The sequence below is a fragment of the Chiloscyllium punctatum genome, chromosome 7, assembly GCF_047496795.1.
Source record: "Chiloscyllium punctatum isolate Juve2018m chromosome 7, sChiPun1.3, whole genome shotgun sequence".
In the NCBI taxonomy this organism is placed as follows: domain Eukaryota; kingdom Metazoa; phylum Chordata; class Chondrichthyes; order Orectolobiformes; family Hemiscylliidae; genus Chiloscyllium; species Chiloscyllium punctatum.
The window spans coordinates 36,405,110-36,427,340 of record NC_092745.1 but is presented as its reverse complement, the minus strand read 5'-3'; the positions used below and the strand labels follow the sequence as shown (position 1 = coordinate 36,427,340).

The following is a 22,231-nucleotide window of genomic DNA, read 5'->3' as shown; positions in this document are numbered from 1 at the left end:
AAGCAGCTCACTACCACCTTCTGAACGGGCATCATGGGATGGGCAATAAATGTTGGCCCAGCCTGTGAAATGCACATCCTGTGAATGAATGAAAGTAAAATCCCTGATGGTATAACATTCCCTCAGTTCTGCATTCTTTAAATTCAAGTCTTGAAGTGAGATTTGAACCCACAATCTTTTGACTTTGATGTGAAAACTCAATTGTGCCTGCCATACTCTGGTGTCATGGCTTGAGCAGAGCAAGCTTCTTCCACGATGAAAGACGTTCTCACTGAACTCAGCAAGGCCTTTAACTGAGTGCATCCAAATCTTCAACTACCTTAGGGTGGTGGTAGGGTTGAAAGGTGATAGGATAGTGCTGAGGCCAACTGACTCAAACAACGTGCTTATCTCAATTTTCATCTTATATCAACCTTCACTATCACAACCCAGGCCCTCAGCAATAGGTAGAGGAGACCGTTCAGCCCCTCAAATCTATTCTGCCAGACAATTCCATCCAGGAGCTTAACACATCTCTAACAAAATTACACCAACCTCAGCATCATGAACTCATCCATTAATGACAGCACTTGAATTTTAGACTTAGCACCGCCCAATGCCTCTTCTGATCAGGTATCTAATATCTTAATCTTCTAATCTTGAGGATATCCAATTCCACTCCTCAAAATGTAACCCTTTTATAATTTAACCTTACTCTGGCATTATTCTGGAAAACTAACATAGTCTCTGTTGAGGCCAATATATTTTTCCAACCTACTAACAGCAGTGTTACTTAAAGCTATTTTAGTTGATGTTTTTTTCTAAAACTGCTTTAACCATGGTCTTTTGCTCTTCCCATGCCCAACTAATCCAGAAGCTAAGAGTCTAACAAGTAACAAGGTCTCCATCTCAAGTCAGAGTCACTTGCCAGGGTAAGTGACCATTTGGATATTATGTTGACCAGAAGTGTGAAACATAATGTAATGCTATGAAACCAAAGTCTTATATTCCAGATATTCCCCCGGTTTACACCACTTTGACATCTCTCTTTCTGTCATTTATTTCACCATTTATCCCTCTCCATCTCTGACCTAGCCCACGCCCTTCACCATCTACCCTCCTTTCTCTTTTACCCTGCACCTTTTCCTTTGGTCCTCTCTGCTACTATGATGGTTCAAGCTCCCTGACATCTGGGGCAGCACGGTGGGTCAGGGGTTAGCACTGCTACCGCACAGCACTGGGAACCCAGGTTCAATTCCACCCTCAGGCGACAGCGTGTGTGGAGTTTGCTCATCTTCGGTGTCTGCATGGGTTTCCTCTGGGTGCACGGCAGATTAGGTGGCTTGGCCATGGGAAATGTAGGGGTGGGTCTTTCTCGGGCTGGTGTGTTCGCGATAGGCTGAAATGGCCTCCTCCCTCACTGCAGGGATTCAGTGATCTTCAATCCTGTCACAGCAGTCGCAAATGACGGTATAGGTTGTTTTAATCATGGAGTCGGACCTGCAGCCTGCCTCTGCCAGCAAACGCTTACATTTTGATTTGAACTCAAGACACTCATAAATGAAAATGCTGTCCCATGGGGCCAGCTGGACTTGTCAGTGGTGTGAGAAACAAAGCTCAAGCACTTCAATAATTTCAGTCCGAGACAAAATCTGAATCTTTATTTTACTCTTGCAAGAGGGTGTGATGTCCACTGTCTACAAGGCAAGGGACATACTCACCGAATTCATCCAATACACGATATTTATATAATTTGGTTTCTATTTTTTAATTTCATTGCTCCTCCCCATTTACATCTTCCACTTCTCTAAGACCGGCACCCATTACTCCTGTTTATCTCTTGCCTTATCTGTGACAAAATGCTTATTTCTGGCCTCACAAATCCCGCTATGGGTCATTGTTAGGCATATCCTTTCTTCACCATTATCTACTCCCTCCATCTGTGCCTTCCCCTACCATACTGATCCTTATGACCCTTTTAACTGGGGTTTGTTCCTGTGTTTCTGTAAAAGTGGGAAACAGATGTCCATACCTACTGTTTGTACAGGTGTATCTTGCTTAACCTACATCCTCACAGCACCTTATCTATTTATCTGTAACATCTACCATTGTTTTGCAGTCACGTTTCATTCTTGCATACAATTTTAGCTAATACAAAAACAATTATGTATTTCCTCCACATAGTTTGCATTCTAGTTGACTCAGCTCTTGGCTGAAACAATCACACACTGGTGTGAGTTAATTTACTTTGTATAAGTAATTATAATTGCAGAAGTAACACTACTTTACCTCTATCCCACACTGGTATTGTGTTAATGGATACTGTTTGAAACAGCCTGTTTTTGTTTTATTTTAGCAGCAGACCCAGGTTGTCATCTATGCTGTCACCTAGTCGCATTTCGTATCTGTCGATCACGTAACATCGCGTCTCCAATCCAATCCAACGTGATGAACATGAGTTAGCACATAACCAATCTTTCTAGTGTTTCTATTGAATGTATGTATAAATGGATTATGGAGCTTTACAATCAAATATCAGTCACACTCAACTATCCTTGTTGCTTGCTGATGCTTCCTCACGATTGCACCCAAGCTCCTGCTGACATTCTCTCCATCATGAAGGTAGTGAGTGGACCAGGGCAGCTCGAGTCAAAATACAACATTCCTGCTTTCTAACATGTAGGTCTCATTTACTTGAAGAGCATGTTTATTGCCCAGGCAATGAGCAGCACACTTCACAGCAGGAACTGTCATAATCAGAGGGTGATGAGAGTTTGTGTCCATTAAAGCAGCACGTGTGATACTTGGGCCTGATAATGTGCTAAATACTCAAATCGTGCAGGAGACCAAAGGGAGCCAGCAGTCAAGACCACAAGTCACTGAATATTAGCTAAGAAAGAAATGTGAGGAACACAGAGCACTAGTATTCAGAAGTTAGGATTGTAAAGCAGAGCAGTTAGACTTAAGGTTAACTTTTAGGTACAACTTAACAATTCTAATATATCATCTATCAGGAATGTATGAATTAGTGGGGATGTATATACACATTTTTTAAGCTAACAGAAGTGAATAAGTTGATGGGAACATATTTGGGATCTCTGACTCTCTATCTGGCTTGATGAATAGGCAAATATTAAACACTTGATTCGGCCACTGCTGGAATCAAGGCCTTTGAGATGATGCAAAGAATGTTCATTAGCATGGTCGCAGGGATGAGGGACTTCCGTTCTGAAATTTGGACTGTTCCCCTTATAGCAAAAAGATGGGCAGAGATCTGAAAGAGCAATTGAAAGTAAGTATGGAGTTATTAGGAAAAAAAAGTTTAAAACTCATGGAAGTATTTACAGCAAGCAGCCAAAAATCAAAAGCAATTGGTTAAAAAAGCAAAAGTGAGATGAGAAAAAACATTTTCAGCCAGTGAGTAGTTAAGGTGTGGCATGCACTGCCTGAGAGTGTGGTGGAGGCAGCTTCAATTGAAACATTCCGAAGGGAATGAGACTGTTATTTGAAAAGGAACAATGTGCAGGGTGACAGGGAGAAGGCTGGAGAATGACACTCAGCGAATTGCTCATTTGGAGAGCTGGTCCAGTCAGGATGGGCAGAATGCCACTATTCCCTTACAATAAATTCTGTGAAGCATCTGGAGAAAGAAATATTATCTGAGAGCGGACTCGAATTGTGTAAAGTTTAGGTGAATACAGAGAAATTTACATGACATTTTTAAATATTGTCTGGAGAATGTGGGAATTTGAGGCTGTGCCAGCCTTATTACCAATCTCTAATTGGTGTTGTCTTCTGCAGACCACACAACATCTAGTTATAGTCCAACAGGTTTCTTTGGAAGCACTAGCTTTTGGAGCACTGCTCCTTCATCAGGTGGCTGTGGAGAATAGCTATAAATTGTGTCTTACAATCTTATTCTCCACAACCGAAGGAGCAGTGCTCCAAAAGTTAGTGTTCCCAAATAAACCTGTTGGACTATAACCAGGTGTTGTGTGATCATGGGTGTACCTACAGCACCTGGTCTGGTGATCCCTTGTACCTGCTCCCTTTCGCCTTCTCAGGGTTGAGGTTATAGGTTTGGAAGGTGCTATTGAAATAGTTGCTGCATTGCATCTTGTAGTTCGTTAGTTTTGCATCAGTAGCAGAGGAAGTGCCAATGGACAGGACTATTTTGTCCTAAAGTTTCAAGTGTGTTGCTGGAGCTGCATTCATCCAAACTACTGCAAAGTATTCCATCACATACAGGCGTGGATTTTTTTTTAAAAATGTGGCACAAGTTCAAAGTACTGACGTGCAAATAGACTTGGGCGTTTGAGTCCAGGATTCTCTAAAGGTAAACTTGCAGGTTGCAGTAGTTAGCAAATCAAATGCACTGATGGTATTTATTTTGAGAGGACTTGAATATAAAAGCAGGGATGTGCTTCTGAGACTCTAAAAGGCTCTGGTCAGACCATATTTGGAGTACTGTGTGCAGCTTTGAACCCTATATCTCAGGATGTATTTGCCCTGCAGCATGTTCAGAGGAGGTTCACAAGAATGGTCCTAGAACTGAAAAGCTTAACATTGAGGTAATGGTTAAGGACTCTGGATCTATACTCTGAATTTAAAGGATTGGGAGGATCGAATTGAAACTTACAGAATACTGAATGGACAGAGTGAACGTTGGAAAGATATTTCCACTGCTAGGAGAGACTAGGACCCAATGCACTGCCTTAGAGTAAAAGGAAGATCTTTTAGAATGGAGAGGAGAAACTTCTTCAGAGTGGTGAATCTACGGAATTCATTACCACAGAAGGCTATAGAGGCCAGGTCATTGTGTATATTTAAGACTGATAGAGATGGGCTTTTGATTGTCAAGGGGATCAAATGTTACAGGAAGAAAGTGGGAGAATGAGGATGAGAAGTTTATCAGCCATGACTGAATGGTGGAGCAGACTCAATGGGCTGTGAGCCTAATTTCTGCTCCTATGTCTTATGGTCTAACTCCTTAGAGATTGTTTCACCACAGGCAGCATTGTGAAAAAAGACACTGTCAAGAAACGAGTGCAACCTTTTTTTTGTGAGAAGCAGTTTGTACAATACAAAAATTTCTCAATGGAAAAAGGAGGGGAAAGGAGGATTTATGGCAACAACCCACTCGTTCAGAAATAAATTGGAGCCATGGAAGGTCAGAGCTTTATTCAGCCTCACAAGGGATTACGTGACAGTATGAGATAACAGCCAGTTTGTGTTTGACAGCACACAACATGTCAGTTCATCCAGCTTTAGAAACAAGCTTGTATTTTGTAAAATCAAAGCGACCTCCTGTCAGACCAGAAATAAATTGGCTGGAGACATTAACCTCTGCTCAGAATCCAAAAGGAAGACACCGCACAGCTACAGCCAACATCTGTAAAATAGGAGAGACAGGTCAGTAACTGGGGAAGATGTCTTTAAAAATGACTAAAGCACCTCCCATCTCTTATCACTAGAATCCTCACTTTTTTCAGTCTACACATTTGGTCTTGCCTTTCTACTGGCCACATTAATGCAATAGCACCATTTCTAAAGAGACAATTAGCTAATCATAGATTTCTTCACACTTTGTTTTTAGCTCTATTTTTCATTATTAGCATTGCTACATTTAATCTCAATTATTGCCCAGTTTTGTTTTAAATCTCACGTGCCCTCAATTTATTCTTTCAGTCAGCTTGTAGGGTGACTAGATGAGGGAACAAGATAGAAATTACACAACCAGGTATAAAGCTCTATTTCCTGGACAGCTAATGGCGAAATCTGTTCAGTGAGAGGCAGGACACATCAGAGCGTTTACTTGGAGTCTCATGGTGAAATCAACATGTAAACAGTGTCATCATGAACATCCTGCTGCTGAAAATTAACAAGTGGATATATTCAAACAATTTCATTCCATTCACAATTCACTTACCATGTTGATGGTGATCACAGCCTCTATGTCCAGACTCCATCTGCCAACATGAAATAATTATTAGGGCTCATGCCTTCATATCAACAACTGATCACATCCACCCCCTAAAGTGATCTTCAGTCTAATCTGGATTATTCTGCACCCTAGCCTACACCCCCAGAAAAAACATTTGAAAGCAGATACAGGTGAATCCAGAAGATCAGGAGGTAATGCACTTGGGCAGGACAAACAGGGCACAGGGATCCATGATGAAAGGGAGGACGATGGGAAGCACCAAGTATCTGAGGGACCTTGGTCTGCACTTACACCCATCCCTTGAGGTAGGGGAACAGGTAAATCAAGAGGTTAAGGCAGCGTATGATATACTTGTCCTTATTAGCTGAGGCATAGAGTTTAAGAGCAGGAAGGTGATGCTGGAACTATATAAAATGTTAGTTAGGGGACAGCTAGAGTTGCATGCAGTTCTATATTCCTATAATGGAATCCATATTACAGGAAGGATGTGATACCACTGGAGAGGGTGCAGAGGAGATTTAACAGGATGTTGCCTGGTCTGGAGAGTTTCAGTTTTGAAGAGAGATTGGACAGACTGGGGTTGCTTTCCTTAGAACAGAGGAGATTTGAGATATATAAAATTATGAGGGGCATAGACAGGAAGAAACATTTCTCCTGATGGAAGGATCAATGACCCTGGAGCATAGATTTAAGGTCAAAGGCTGAAGGTTCAGAGGAAATATGAGGAAAACGTTTTTCACCCAGAAGGTGGTGGGAATCTGGAACTCTGAGGGTGGTACAGCCCAAAACCCTCATAACATTGAAGCAGTATTTAGATATGCACTTATGATATCAAGTGCTAGAAAATAGGATTAGTATAGTTAGGTGGTTGTTTCTGACAACACTAGGTCCGGGCTCTATTTACTTGCATTCATGTCTACTTTTATCATTCCCAAGGGACATGTGTGATGGGGTTATCTTGACCTCGCCAAAAGGATTCACTAAGGTTCCAAAAAATTCCAGAACATTCAGTTCAAATAGTCAGAGCACAGAATTTGTGTTTTTGACATTTCATTTGATGAAAAGTACATCTGGTCGTAGACAGCTGCATTTCTACACATGCGAGTGCGCTAGATAGATAGAGACAGAGACAACTTCTGGAAATTCTACACCAATCTAGATCAGCAACATCTCATTTCCTATTATGCAATGGTCCAATCTATTTTGGTTTAATGGAATAACCTTGATTGTTGAAAAAATGAGGGTGGCATTTGAAATGAAAACCTGTATTTTTTTTAAAAGCAGGAATGGAAGGGTCAGGTGCACTTCCTCTGTTTAAAATCCTCACTTCTTACAGCAAAAATAATGGTCTTAGCAAATTCTGTTCAAAGTTTAAAATGCATCCAGCTGCACAAAATCGGGACTGAAGATGAGTGCTATGAGACAGGACATCAAAAAAGAGAACAAAGAATGGCTCTCCACTAGGTGGAGCCAATTGTATGCCCATGTGCACTGGTTCCACCTTTGACTCGGTGTTCATTTGCTTATGATTAAACCTCGACTCTGAAGCTGCTTGGGCTGTTTTCAGTTTTAAAAAGGTAGTTAAAAAGATTATTTTTGTTTGTGTAAGGGAATTGGAAAATCCCTTTAAGTCACTCACCACTCTGACTTGGAAAAACAGTTATTTCTTCAGTGTCACTGAGTTAAGTGTCATAGCACACGAAATGGACTGTGATGGTTCAAGAAAACAGAGCACCACCACGTTCTCAAAGGCAACTAGGGGTGGAAAATTAAAGCTGGTCCAGCCAGCAACATCCACATCTCTGATCACCAAGTGTCACTACGTACTGAGGTTCTACCTGTCCCCGGTGTTGCGAAGGATGGGCCTGGCCTCGCTGCCGCGGAACGCTCCGAGTAGTTGGACCGTTCCGTATCACCTGTCCTTCGTGGAGAAATTTATGAGGAAAAACACCTTTGACCACAAGTCCATCAGGAAGTGGTCAGCACGTAGCGTCCTTGAGACCCTTCGGGAAAAGGAGAGGGCGGATCCTGTCGAGCGGTTCCCTGAGCAGACTGTCAAAGCCATTTGGCAGAATGCCTCATCGCCAGAACTTTCCAACAAGCACCAAGACGTGGCTTGGCTGGTGGTGAGAAGGGCTCTGCCTGTGAGATCCTTTATGCACGCCCGGACTCTCTGCCGCACCGCACGCTGCCCTCGAAGTGGCTGCGGGGGGGACGAGACTGTCACACACCTCCTTCTGGAATGTGCCTATGCAGAGGAAGTCTGGAGAGGAATGCAGTGGTGCTTGTCGAAGTTCGTCCCGAGCAGCGCCGTGACGCGGGACTCCGTGCTCTACGGCCTGTTCCCCGGGACTCACACCGAGACGAACATTAACTGCGCCTGGAGGATCATCAACTCGGTGAAGGACGCTCTCTGGGCGGTCCGAAACCTGTTGATCTTCCAGCTGAAGGAGTTGACCCCGACCGAGTGTTGCAGACTGGCACATTCCAAGGTCCAAGACTACGTGTTGAGGGACGCGCTGAAGCTTGGGGCAGCTGCCGCCAAGGCGCGGTGGGGAAAGACCACCGTGTAAGATCGGCCTGCCGAAAGAAGAACAGGGGGCCCATACAGACGTTTTTTTGGGCTCTGCTGATGCCCCAGCCAAATATATGTATATATACAAGATTGAAAAAATGCACAGGATTGTAAAGGACAAGAATAAAGTCGAATCTGTGTTTGTAAATATGGACATATGTATGGCATGATCCAATGTACAGACCATCAAATCATTTATGAATAAAGTATATTTTTGAAATAAAAAAAAAAATCTCTGATCAAACTTAAACAGTGCTAGTTGTTTCAAATGTTCCTTCCCTCAACTTCAATCAACAAATTATACCAGGTCAAGGAATGTACAATCTGTGACAGGAAGCATTTGGAATTCTGTTTGGCTTCCTTTGGAGCAGCAGAGTTAGTGCTCATCGATCCAGTGTTCTGTCATTTGACAGTTCTGAATGGATCACAAACTAAACAAGAGTTAGTATCAGCACAGCAAGACAAGCTATTTGTTCAAAGAACGGTTGGTTTACAGAGTAATGTTTCTGCACTGGGAACTGAATGGTGAATTTGGAGATTAACAAATCTATTGTAGACAGTTTCTGTAACTGGTCACTGGCAATATAAATTATTTCAAAAACCAAAACTATTCTTTAGAAACAATCAAGCACCAATCATGATGCATCCACCACATACATCCCTAGTTCCAAACAAGGAGTTTCTGTCTGCTCACTGTTTATTTACTCAGTCAGACGGAAGATCAAAAAGCTCCCAAGGATCGAGCTCAGATCATTATATATTACTTTGTATTAAGGTTTTTTTTTCTTCATTCATGGGATCTGGGGTTATCATTAACACCAGCATTTTTGCACATTCTCATTTACCCTGGAGAAGGTACTGGTGTGCCTCAGTTTTGAACACAGCGGTCCACGTGGTGTAATAACACATACAGAGTTGCGAGAGGGGAAATAACAGGATTTTGACCAAACGATAGTTAAAGAATGTCTACATAATTCCAAATCAGGACTGAGAGCGAGCGCGAGTGAGAATGGGGTGGGCTGGGGGAAAGAGAGAGAGAGAGAGAGAGAGTCACAGGTAACCGTGTTCCCGTGTATTTGACCACTCCACCTGAAAGGACAAGGGCAGCAATGATTTCAAAGGAACTTCAAGTCACTGCAGTGCACCTTCTAAATAGAGCACATGGCTGCTACTGTACGTCAGTGAAGATGGGAGTGAATGGCAGTAGATGAAAGTTGTAGTGATGGATGGAGATTATTGAGCATTGCTGAAGCTACACTAAACAATGCAGTGCAAAACATTCCACAGCAAATTTGACTTGCACCTTGTAAATAGTGAACAGGATTTGTGGGATCAGGACATGCAGTATTCCCAATCTACTGACCTGCTCTACCTCTGTGATTGGTGCAACCACATGTCTTGTCAACAAGAATGATATGGGAGAATGTTCAGGGGTAGTTTGATCTACATGTCTGTGATGGTAATTGCTTTTCATTTGGGGGACACAATTGCTGCTTTCCATACTGAGTTGCAAATGATACCAAAAACAGACTAACCACTATCAAACATTCCCATTTCTGACCTTATGATGAAGGAGAGGCCATTGATGAAGCAGATGATGATGATTGGGCCTCACGTACACATTAAGCAATTCCTGCAACAACGCCTAGAACGTGCTTAAACAACTAGCCTCACATCCACAATCATCTTCTGTGTTCGGATTCAGACTAGTGTTGAGCTTTTACCTCGAATCCGACTGACTTCAATTTTAGTAAGCTCCTTGTGGCTGCGTTCTGTCAAATGCTGCCTTGATAACAAGGGCAACCACTCACTTCACTAAGAGTGATGAGCAATATAAGCAGCTAGGAGTAAAGCCATATTTCTTGAACAGCTGATGGTAAAATCTGCTCCCAGTGAGTTGCAGGACACATCAGAGCATTTACTTTGAACCTCATGGTGAAATCAACGTATAAACAAGGTCATCATTTGCACTGTACTCCTGAATATTAAACAGCAGATATATTGTACTGGGGGTCCCTGATTTACAAACTTGCAAATTAACGTTCATACTTACGAATAAGATCCCTTATTCATTTTAAAGACCTGATATGTCTTGTGTTTACAAACAGCCATTTTATATTGTATTGCACTGTGTTCTGACTTGCGTACAAATTAATTTATGAACTTACACAAAAATGAAACCTGTTCATAATTCCCAACTGTCTGTATTGTAGAAATTCTGTTGTATTCAGAGTTTACTTACCAAACTGTACAGACCACAGGCTCCCTGCCCAGACACGCTCTGTTAACAACATTAAGTAATCATTAATATCCAAACCATTTTATCATTAACTGAGCACATTTTGCCTCCTAAGCTGAGCTCCAGTCCGAGGAAACAGGAAGGGAGCATACACCTAGTATCTTCCTATGGCTATCCAACTGCAACCTCAATATCCTCCTGTGAGCTAAAGGTTGAATCAGTGCTTGCTTTGGACACCAGCAGCATCACATGTCCCAGTTTGGGAACAACCCTTACTGTTGAGCAAATTAGAGTATCATTTGAAATCAAAATGCAACTCACTGGAGATAAAAGAAAATGTGAAAAGCACTTTTCTTTAAAGCATTTCTCATTTCTTAAGAGGAAAAACTGGTCTCAACAATTTAATTTTTAAAATTTGAATCATTCTGCTGCGAATTACTGTGGATAGTGGACATTACCAGACAGACAATGAACAAAATAGGAGACTTGTGGGTCGGGTTAATCCCTGTTTGGAGTACTGCTATCTAAACACTCCTGTACACAGCAACAAGTGGGCACAGACAACAACTGTTTTGTGATTTTAAATTGTGAAGGTTCAAGAAGCAAGGAATTGGAGGGGGTGAAGGAGAGTTGAGAGAGCGGGAGCAGTGAGGTTATGGCGGGAATTGAAGGTAAAAGAATCAAGAAGAGTAACAAAAACTGAACACTCTGCAGGTGAGGTGGCACCAGCCTATTGGCAAATATTCTCCAAGTATTAAATCATGTCTCAAAGATTCTTGTGGTGGGGTGGTAGTGTCTCTAACCACTAAGCCAGGAGGTCTGGGTTCAAGTCCCACCTGTTCCAGTGGTGTGAATTAACATGTTTGAACATAATCAAATAGAAAATATCTTAAATCATGTCTCAGTTACCACACCCCTCAACCCAAAATAACTGTCAACACCTAACTTGTGCACCTAGTTTAGCCCACAACATGCCAGCAGTTTTGTGGACAGAGCGGCTGCAGATTCAGCTCTGCATCACCCTACAGAACAGATTAACCTTGACAAGAAGATGCCCAACGCTTGTCAATAGACAGAGCAAACAATGCAAGATCAGACTATTGACTAAAATAAAGCACTTAGCTGCACAATTTTCCCTGCCTAGACTCTATACAACTCAGAATGAGGGGTAGACTATTCAGCTCCTCAAGCTTATTCCACCATTTAAGTAGATCATGGCTAACTGCAATAAAATTCCACTTTCTGGCCTTGTTTCCAACATCCTCAGTAACCTCACCTACCAATCACCCATCAAACTCACTTTTAGATCTGCCAAATTAATGGTTTGTCAGAAGTTCGTGACTGTTCAATCCAGGAATGAGTTTGAACAAGCACAGCCCTCTGATTGGATGATGCCAGTGATCAATTAATTAAATCAACCAACAACTTTTAAATGTTCATTTTCTCAACCTCAGTAAGCCAGGGAAAGGCATATGCAAACGGATGCTGAAACAGTTTGAGAGTCAGCACATAATTCCTCAGAGCAGCAGATTTAGTGAAAGCGCTCACTGATCCAACCTGTTCTCAGTCATAAACAAGAGTTAACTTCAGTTCTGCACAGTTGAGGAAGTTGCTTTATTTAATCTTTGACCCATGTTTGTTTATTGTGAACTGACTGACTGTGTTAGAGTAAGTAAATCTTTTCAAAGCTTGGTCACTGTCAATAGAAATCACTTTGAATACAAAGATTATTTACAAAGGTAACTAATCACCTCGCATTCACAGCACAGCCATCCTCAGTCATAAAACACTCATTTTTAAAACTTAAACAACCACTCAAAGTATTGAGTTAAAAATCATACAGCACCAGGTTATAGTCCAACAGGTTTATTTGGAAGCACTATCTTTCAGAGCGCTGCTCCTTAATCTTTTAGAATGACCATGTTGGTTTCAGTTCTTTCATATGCAAATCCCAGAACTTTTTTGAAGTTACATTCTCAAGTGATTTCCTGGCATTTATATATTTCCACAACCGCCTGATAAAGGAGCAGTGCTCTGAAAGCTAGTGCCTCCAATTAAACCTGTTGGACTATAACCTGGTGTTGTGATTTTTAACTTTGTATACCCTAGGCCAACACCAACACCTCCAAATCAAAATATTGAGGCTAAATGGGGATAACTCAGTCACAAACAGGCAGAAGCAATGTAACAACTTTATTCCTAAGAGAATGTTCCCTGCAGTTATTTATAGAATGATCATATACCAGAGAAAGAGTGATGTGAGGTGAGGTACAGTTTAAAGAGTAAAATTCAATTTTTTGAACAGCCAATTATGAAATCAACTTCCAGTGAACTACAGGACATATCAGAGCGTTTACTTTGAGTCTCATGGTGAATTCAACATGTAAACAGTGTCATCATTCAAATCCTGCTGCTAAAAATTAACAAGTCAAAAACGCACTCCTGTCTTTTGCAACCATAAACCAAAAATCAGTCACCATATTCAAATGGTCACCGGGTCCATATCCAGTTCCTGGCAACAACATGAAATAATTATCAGTGTCCAGATCATTGTTACCAACTGACCACACTCTGCATCACAAATTCTAATTATCTGAATACCCACTGAAAGATGCATCAGAGCACTTACTTTCAAGATCAGTAACATCACATTTCCCAATAACCATCATTTGCATCATCCAATTCAAACACTAGAGAGTCCGGGCACGAAAATAATGCTAAAAGAACAACAGTGGTACTCTCACCTTTAATGGTGTTAAAACACTGACGTCAGTAGGAAGGCACCATTCCAGTTTTCCCTCAATGAAACACCACTATTGTGATTGTGGTGTTAGTTAGGGAGCTCCAGGATTTTCATCCAGCAACGAATGAGGAGTGGTAACGCATCTTGGAAGTGAATATGACGTTGCTACCATCCCTGTTAATCACATTCCCCTGGTTAGCACAAATGCCAGGTTTGGACAGTTTCTACAATCCATCTTCTACATAGTACTTTGCAGTTGAAGCATACCAATGTGAGAGGGACTGCACAATGCTTGATCCACTGGACTGTTCTGAGAGTGCGTTGTTGAAGATGCAGTCAACTAGACAAGTAGAGAGCATGGCGTTAACACTGGAAAATTAGTGAAGTTAGTGACTTATTTATCGATGTTTCCTCACAGCCACTTCTGGTCCATCAGCACCACCCCCACCCCCTCAAAAAAAAACTCCTTCAAATCTTGTCCTGCTAAACTGCAGAAAGAGACTTCTGTGAAGAACAGTAGAGGTCCTTTACAGGTCTGTGAGAGTCTTCTGTGGATGAAGAACAGTAGAGGTCCTTTACAGGTCTGCTAAACTGCGAAATTCCTAACTTTCTTACTCACATATTGCCTCCTTTTCACATTGTCTCTTTCGTCTTCAAATATCTCTCATCACGACTCTCAAGAAATATACACTCAACTCCCGCAGCGCCTGCCAATTTTCATATGTTGTTGCCTCAAACCTGTGCTCATCTTTCCCAAATTCTACATGCGAATCCTTCCAAGCAAGTTTGTGATTTGCCACATTTTTGAAATGACTGTTATCCAAGTCGCATCCAACATAATGACCAAAGTAAATTGTTTTTTCTCGTCTACCACAACATCCTCCTATAACACCTCTCCACTGGTATCAGCTGGGAGCTCATGGGCTGTTCTCATTGTCCCAATTCTATGGATGCATTTGTAGCCAAAAAAGCCAATGAATTTACCCTTAATTCCCCCCTTCAACTATTACAGTTATTGAACAGCACCTTCAAAAAAACCCTTCCATCTAAAAGAACAAAGGCAGATATATGGGAACACCACTACCTGCAAATTCTTCGACAGCGCATCATCCTCCACCACCTCCAAACAGAACCCAGCACCAGAGATATATTTCCCTCCCCACCCCTATCAGCTTTCCGAAAAGACCATTCCTTCCATAACTCCCTCGTCAGGTCCACACCCCACTCCGGCCACCTCTACCTGCCACCGCAGGAAGTGCAAAACCAGCGCCCACACCACTCCCCTCACCTCTACCCAAAGCCCTTCCACATCTGTCAGAAATTCACTTGTAGTTCTGCCAATGTCATCTACTGCATCCGTTGCACCCCAGTGTGGTCTCCTCTACATTGGGCAGACAGAATGCCTACTTGCGGATCATTTCAGAGAACACCTGTGGGACACCCGCACCCACCAAACCCACGGCTGAACACTTCGACTCCCCCTCCCGCTCAGTCAATGACATGCAACTCCTGAGCCTCCTCCACCGCCAAACCGTTACCACCAGACACCTGGAGGAGGAACACCTCATATTCCACTTTGGGACTCTGCAACCAAACGGGATAAATGTGGATTTCAACAGTTTCCTCATTTCCCCTCCCCCCACATTATCCCAGTCCCAAACCTCCAGCTCAGCATCAACCTCCAGACCCGTCCATCACTGCCCCCTCTGACCTTTCACCGACTCCCTCACCTTCATCCACCTATCGCTTTCCCAGGTAAGTACCCCCCCCAAACCCCCTCACATTTATCTCTCAGCCCTCTGGCCCACAAGCCTTATTCCTGTCGAAGGGTTGCTTGTCAGATACTGCCGTGCTTTTCTAGCACCACACTCTCGACTCTGATTTCCAGCCCTCACTTTCTTCTGGACAATCTTGGTGTCAGATTTGACGCTGAGAGGAGCTCCAAGCCTCACAGTGCTGTTCCCTCTGACACGGAGTCTTTCCATTTGGAATTGCCCTCGATCCAAGGGCGGCATGGTGGAGTTGCATGTCCTTGACTGAGTGGGAGGGGGAGTTGAAGTGTTCAGCCGTGGGGTTGGTGGGTGCGGGTGTCCCACAGGTGTTCTCTGAAATGATCCGCAAGTAGGCATTCTGTCTGCCCGATGTAGAGGAGACCACACTGGGGTGCAACGGATGCAGAAGATGACATTATCAGAACTACAGATGAATTTCTGACAGATGTGGAAGGGCCTTGGGCGGCATGGTGGCACAGTGGTTAGCACTGCTGCCTCACAGCGACAGAGACCCGGGTTCAATTCCCGCCTCAGGCGACTGACTGTGTGGAGTTTGCACGTTCTCCCCGTGTCTGCGTGGGTTTCCTCCGGGTGCTCCGGTTTCCTCCCACAGTCCAAAGATGTGCAGGTCAGGTGAATTGGCCATGCTAAATTGCCCATAGTGTTAGGTAAGGGGTAGATGTAGGGGTATGGGTGGGTTGCTCTTCGGCGGGGCGGTGTGAACTTGTTGGGCCTGTTTCCACACTGTAAGTAATCTAATCAAAGACTCGTGCAGCGCCTCCGGTCGTGCCGCGCCTGCGCAACGACACCGCGGGCCGCTGGTGCCGTGCCGCGCCTGCGCAACGACACCGCGGGCCGCTGGTGCCGTGCCGCGCCTGCGCAACGACACCGCGGGCCGCTGGTGCCGTGCCGCGCCTGCGCAACGACACCGCGGGCCGCTGGTGCCGTGCCGCGCCTGCGCAACGACACCGCGGGCCTGGCGGGCCTGCCCACCGTAAAAACACCGTGGCCGACAGCCCCACAAATATAATCTCAAATATAATCCCCGCGGTCGCAATCAACACCGGAGCCGGAGGTTGTCTCTCCTTCCCCCCCCCCGAAACCGGAACAGCCGACACCCGCACAGAAAATACGCGAACTCATAGAAAACCCTCGCCTCCTGAGGTAAAAGGGGAATTCGCGCAAAGCAACAGAATCGGTCGCACTTGGATTATTATAAACTGCTATTTCAAATATAAATACTACCTGAGGACGCAGTTTCACTTCAGTCTGTTGAATTTTTTTTTAAACCGAATACGTACAGAGCGAGGTACATCGATTCATTACCGCCAGTTGAGGCGCGAGACCAGTAGGGGGAGGGCCCTGCACCATAGGTCACGTGGTAGGCGTCAAGACGTCACAGGCCCCGCCTCCAGCTGAGCTAATAAATGAATGAACGCCTCCCGAGGAAGTGAAATTGCAGCTCATTCATTTGCGCATTCCCTCGGTCGATATTTCCTTATATGGTATCTGTTCCGAATTGCGAAGGATGGGTCCGGCCTCCAAGTAGTTGGACCTTCTCCGAATCACCCGTCCTTTTGCACGCAAAAACACTTTTCTCCATAAGATCATCAGGACGTGGTCAGCACTGAGAAAGGGAAGGGTGGATCCTGTCGGGTGGTGGCCTGAGCAGACTGGTTACACTGCCTCGTTGCCAGAACTTTCCAACAAGGTTGGTGGTGAGTAGGTTACTGCCTGTTAGCTCCTTCACGTATGCCCAGACTCTGCATGTTGTCCTTGAAGTGGCCGCGCTGCTGAAGAGACTGTCACTCATCTGCAATGTGCTTTTGCAAAGATGGTTTGGAGAGGGATGCAATGGTTTTTGTGGAGGTTCCTCCTGAGCAGCTCTGTACACAGGACTCTGTGCTGTACGGTATGTTCCCCAGGACGCATACTGAAATAAACATCAATTGCGCTTGGAGGACCATCAACTTGTTGAAAAGACACACATTGGTCTGTCTGAAACTTGTTGATCTTTGAGTGCAAAGACTTGACCTCAATCAGTTGTTGCAAACTGGCACGTTCCGATGTCCAGGACTAGGTCTTGGGTGATGCACTAAAGCTTGGGCAGCCACAACCAGGGCTGTGGGGAAAGAACACTGCCTGAGGTCTTTCTGCCAAAGTACAATGGTGTCCATTCAGTATTTGACCCTCCCTGTGCTATTAGTACATGTAAATAATATCTTGCATAAGTATGAAATGCCTTCGGGTTTGTTGTAACTATTGTTGTGGTTCTGTTCGCCGAGCTGGGAATTTGTGTTGCAGACGTTTCGTCCCCTGTCTAGGTGACATCCTCAGTGCTTGGGAGCCTCCTGTGAAGCGCTTCTGTGATCTTTCCTCCGGCATTTGTGGTGGTTTGAATCTGCCGCTTCTGGTTGTCAGTTCCAGCTGTCCGTTGCAGTGGCCAGTATATTGGGTCCAGATCGATGTGCTTATTGATTGAATCTGTGGATGAGTGCCATGCCTCTAGGAATTCCCTGGCTGTTCTCTGTTTGGCTTGTCCTATAATAGTAGTGTTGCCCCAATCGAATTCATGTTGCTTGTCATCTGCGTGTGTGGCTACTAAGGATAGCTGGTTGTGTCGTTTCGTGGCTGGTTGGTGTTCATGGATGCGGATCGTTAGCTGTCTTCCTGATTGTCCTATGTAGTGTTTTGTGCAGTCCTTGCATGGGATTTTGTACGCTACATTGGTTTTGCTCATGCTGGGTATCGACTTGGACCCAATACACTGGCCACTGCAACGGACAGCTGGAACTGACAACTGGAAGCGGCAGATTCAAACCACTATAAATGCCGGAGGAAAGATCACAGAAGCGCTTCACAGGAGGCTCCCAAGCACTGAGGATGTCACCTAGACAGGGGACGAAACGTCTGCAACACAAATTTCAAGCTCGGCGAATAGAACCACAACAACGAGCACCCGAGCTACAAATCTTCTCACAAACTTTGTTGTAACTATAAAGTCAAAGCCCAATGTTTGTTTGTTATTGATATGCAAAGACTGTACAGAACTGTAATACTTTAGTAATTGTGTGTGTGCATAAAGATTCCTTTTCTGAATAAAGTATAATTTTGCAATAAAAGAATACTTTTTATGGAGCTGGAGGAAGCCACTCAGCCCATCATATCTTCACTGCCTCTCCAAATGGCTCAGTGGTTAGCACTGCTGCTCTAAATTTCCCATAGTGTCCAGGGGTGTGTAGGCTAGGTGGAATAGCCATGGGAAATGCAAGATCACAGGGGGAGGTTTGGGTGTGGATCGGGGTGGGATGCCTCCTCAGAGGATTGGTTTGGACTCAATGGGCCTGCTTCCGCACTGTAGGATTTCTGTGATTCTAAATGCACTTCCTCATTCATTGCCATTCTCTTTTCTTTTCCCCATAAGCCTGCTCATCTTTTTGTTAATTCCAATGGCCTCTTGAATGCAATGGTAGATAGATTCTTGATGACCGGGGGATGCAAGATTATTGGGACCTGTAGGACTGTAGAGTTAAATATAAAATCAGATCAACAACGATAGTCAGGTAAGGAGGAGTGTAGAGATGGCTGGTGAGTGGGTGACTATTTGCTGAAAGGGTAGGAGCTGGCAGGTCCAGCAAACGGAGTTCAGTGGAGCTGTCTAAAAGTTTAGGTGCCTATTTAGTGAGCAATACAAAAACGTCCGGGGTGGATGACTCCAGGAAAACCACTGTACCAGGAGCCCAAGGCCAGTCTGGAAAAAAAGAGAGAGGAGCATAAGCAGATTAGAAAGGTAGTTGTAGTGGGTAACTACTTGTCCAAGGGATAGACTGTCTAGTTTGCAACCATGATTTTGAGTCCAATATCGTCTGTTGCCTCCTGGGTGCAAAACTTCAGGATGTGATAGAATGGCTGGATAAAATTCTGGAAAAGGATGTGAACAACCAGCGGTTGTGGTACATGTGGGAACCAACAACAAGGGAGGGATAGTGTGGAAGATCAGAGACAGGAGTTGGGAGTAGATTGAAATGCAGTACTTCTGGGGTAGTAATCTCAGAAATACTAACTGTGCCATGAGCTTAGGCAAAGGCAGATCAAGGAGCTAAATGCATGGCTTGAGGGATGGAGTAGAAGGGAATGGCTTAGATTTTTAGGACATTGCAATTGCTTTTGGGAAAGGAGGAAGCTGTTCAGAAGAGATGGGGTGTACCTGAGCAGAATTTGAATTTTTCTCCTAGCTGAGAGAGTAAACAGTGTAGTGGGGTGGACTTAGACTTAGGTTGTTTGATGGGCCTTGTGTTGGAAGGATCAGAGTGGGCAAAAGAGAGAAGATAGGGAAAAGGAAGTGAGGGAAGGCATGTGGGTTGGCGGTTGACAAAGAAAGGGTTGCCTTTGAATATGGAAGAATGGGCAATAAGGGTTGGGTTAAAGTGTATGCATTTAAATGCTGGAGTGTAATGAACAAAATGGCTTGAGAAAGATATGACGTTGTGGCTCAAGCTTGAACAGGACTCTATACTTAACACTCTGGATTATAAGGCTTTTACTAAAAACAGGGCAAGTAATAAGGAAGGAGGTCTAGCAGTCTCGATCAAAAATAGTACTAGAGTCCTTGAATAAAATGCAGTTCCTGAATTAGAATCTATACGGTATGAAGGTGAGAAACCAGAAGGGAACAGTTACCTTGTTAGGTATTTAGTATAGACCTCCAAATAGTGGTTGAAGAACTAGTAGAGAGCTTTTGTAGACTGATTATGGAAATCTGCAGGACAAGCAGGGTTATAATAGTTGGTGATTTGAATTAGGTAAAAACAATGACAGCAGATGCTGAAAATCAAATACTGGATTAGTGGTGCTGGAAGAGCACAGCAGTTCAGGCAGCATCCAACGAGCAGCGAAATCAACGTTTCGGGCAAAAGCCGATTCCTGATGAAGGGCTTTTGCCCGAAACGTTGATTTCGCTGCTCGTTGGATGCTGCCTGAACTGCTGTGCTCTTCCAGCACCACTAATCCAGTAGGTGATTTGAATTACTCTAGAGTAAACTGAGAAAAAGGTAGAATATGGGGCATGGGAGGGGAGAAATTCCTGTGAGGTGTGCAGGAGAACTTTCTAGAACTGTACATTTCCAGTCCTGCCACGGAGGAAGTCGTGTTAGATCTGGTCTGAGGAAATGAGGCAGGCCATGTGGAGAAAGTCAGAGTGGAAGAGTATTTGGGAAATAGCGATCATAATGTGATGAGGTTCAATATTAAGTTGGAAAAAGATAAAGATCAGTCCAGGATCACGATCTCAGATTGGAAAAGGGCAGATTTTAGGGGTTTAGACATTGAACTGGAGCTTGTTGATTGGAAATGCATCTTAATGCATGAAAAATGGGAGACTTTCAAAAGAGAGACGAATAAGGTGCCAGTTGGGTACACACACATAAGAAATAAGTATGGTGTACCGAAAGATAGAGTGCCCTGAATGACTAAGGATATCGATAAGAAAATAAGGAAGATAAAGGGGGAATATGATGCATACTGGAATAAGAATAGCCGTAGAAATCCGGAAGAATATCTGGAATGCAGGAGAGAAACTAAGGCTGGCATAAGGAATGTTAAGAGGACGCATGGGGAAAGGATGGCAGACTGCACTAAAACAAATCATAAAATGTTCTTCAAACATGTTAACAGTAAAAGATTAGTGAAGGATAGATTGGGGCCCATAAGGTACAAGCAGAGTAAGCTGCTCACTGAAGCAAAGGGTATAGCAGTGATACTGAATAATTATGTTGCTTCAGTCTTTATCAAATTAAAAACTGGTGACAATGGCCTAGATGAAAATGTGGATATTGAGAGGTGTTAAAAAGGCTGGCAGCACTCCAGGTAGAGAAGTCACCAGGCACTCACAGCATATATCCGAAATTGCTTAGAGAGGTAAGGGAGCAAATCACGGAACCATTCTCAAATATGACACCATTGTTTAAGAAAGGGACAAAGGCTAACCTGGGAAATGACATAATTGTTTAACTTGACATCAGAAGTGGGAAAACTGATGGAGGAATAAGGTAAATATACACTTAGACCAAAATAAGCTAATATAGACAATCAGTATGGCTTTTTCAAGTCCATGTCATACTTGACAAATTTAATTGACTTATTTGAGGTGGATGAGGGCAGTGCAGTGGATAGTGTATATTTGAACTTCCAGAAAGTGCTTGATTTGGTGCCACCTGGCAGATCGGTAAGCAAATTAGAAATGGTTTCTTTGACAGGTCCTTGGCAGCATGGAATTGAACGTGACTAAATGATAAGAAACAAAGGGAATTTCTCAGACTGGAGAGGGGTTGAAAATGGTATTCCCCAGGGATTGGTGTTGGGACCCTTGACTTTTCAGATTTGTATGAATAAGTTGGAGAGAAATGTTGAGGGTGACTGGCTTGGTGGGATTTGCACCGAATTTCCCAGAACATTAGCCTCGGTCTCTAGATCACTAGTCCAGTAAGAGAACAATATGTCACACAGTGCTTTCTTGCCTTGGTCTTCTTTCCAAGCCAAACAATCCCAACTTCCCAATCTTTCCTCACAACAAAAGCTTCTCATCTCTGGAACCATTCTTGTCAAACTCTTCTGTAATCTCTCTAATATGTTCCACGTGTTATAATGTGGCATCCTGAACTATACACAATATGCCAACTGAGGTCTAACTTGTGTATTATACTAATTCAACTTAATTTCCCTCCTCTATGTCCCTGTTAATAAAGCTTGGGATTCTGTATGCTTTATTAACTGTTATCTCAACTGTTAATGACTTGAACACATCTACACATCCTTTAATGTTGTCCCCTTTGTTTTATATTGTATCTGCATATTCTTTCAATGTATGTCCTCACACGACTCCACATTGAACTTCATCTCAAATTAACTTCAACTCAAATGGAAAACTCTAAGTAATTGCACCCTTCTCCTCATAATATGTTCTGTTCCATTACTTGAATTG

The 22,231-nt window shown here is 43.5% G+C and overlaps 1 protein-coding gene and 1 long non-coding RNA gene across 4 annotated transcripts in view; one reads left to right on the top strand and one right to left on the bottom strand.

The window, feature by feature from the left end:
* Positions 1 to 5,145: 5,145 nt before the first annotated feature.
* LOC140479585 (uncharacterized) lies at positions 5,146 to 16,630 on the bottom strand. Its single transcript, XR_011961083.1, has 5 exons — positions 16,498 to 16,630; positions 13,482 to 13,820; positions 10,741 to 10,779; positions 5,909 to 5,948; positions 5,146 to 5,371 (listed from the first exon to the last, which is right to left on the bottom strand). It is a non-coding gene; the product is annotated as an uncharacterized lncRNA (long non-coding RNA).
* LOC140479583 (2-5A-dependent ribonuclease-like) overlaps positions 16,222 to 22,231 on the top strand; it is a 53,113-nt gene continuing 47,103 nt past the window's right edge. The window contains exon 1 of one of the 3 annotated variants that reach the window (XM_072573391.1): positions 16,222 to 16,416. The gene's annotated coding sequence lies outside the window, so the exon portion shown is untranslated. The other 2 variants (XM_072573390.1, XM_072573392.1) reach the window with 2 other exon arrangements.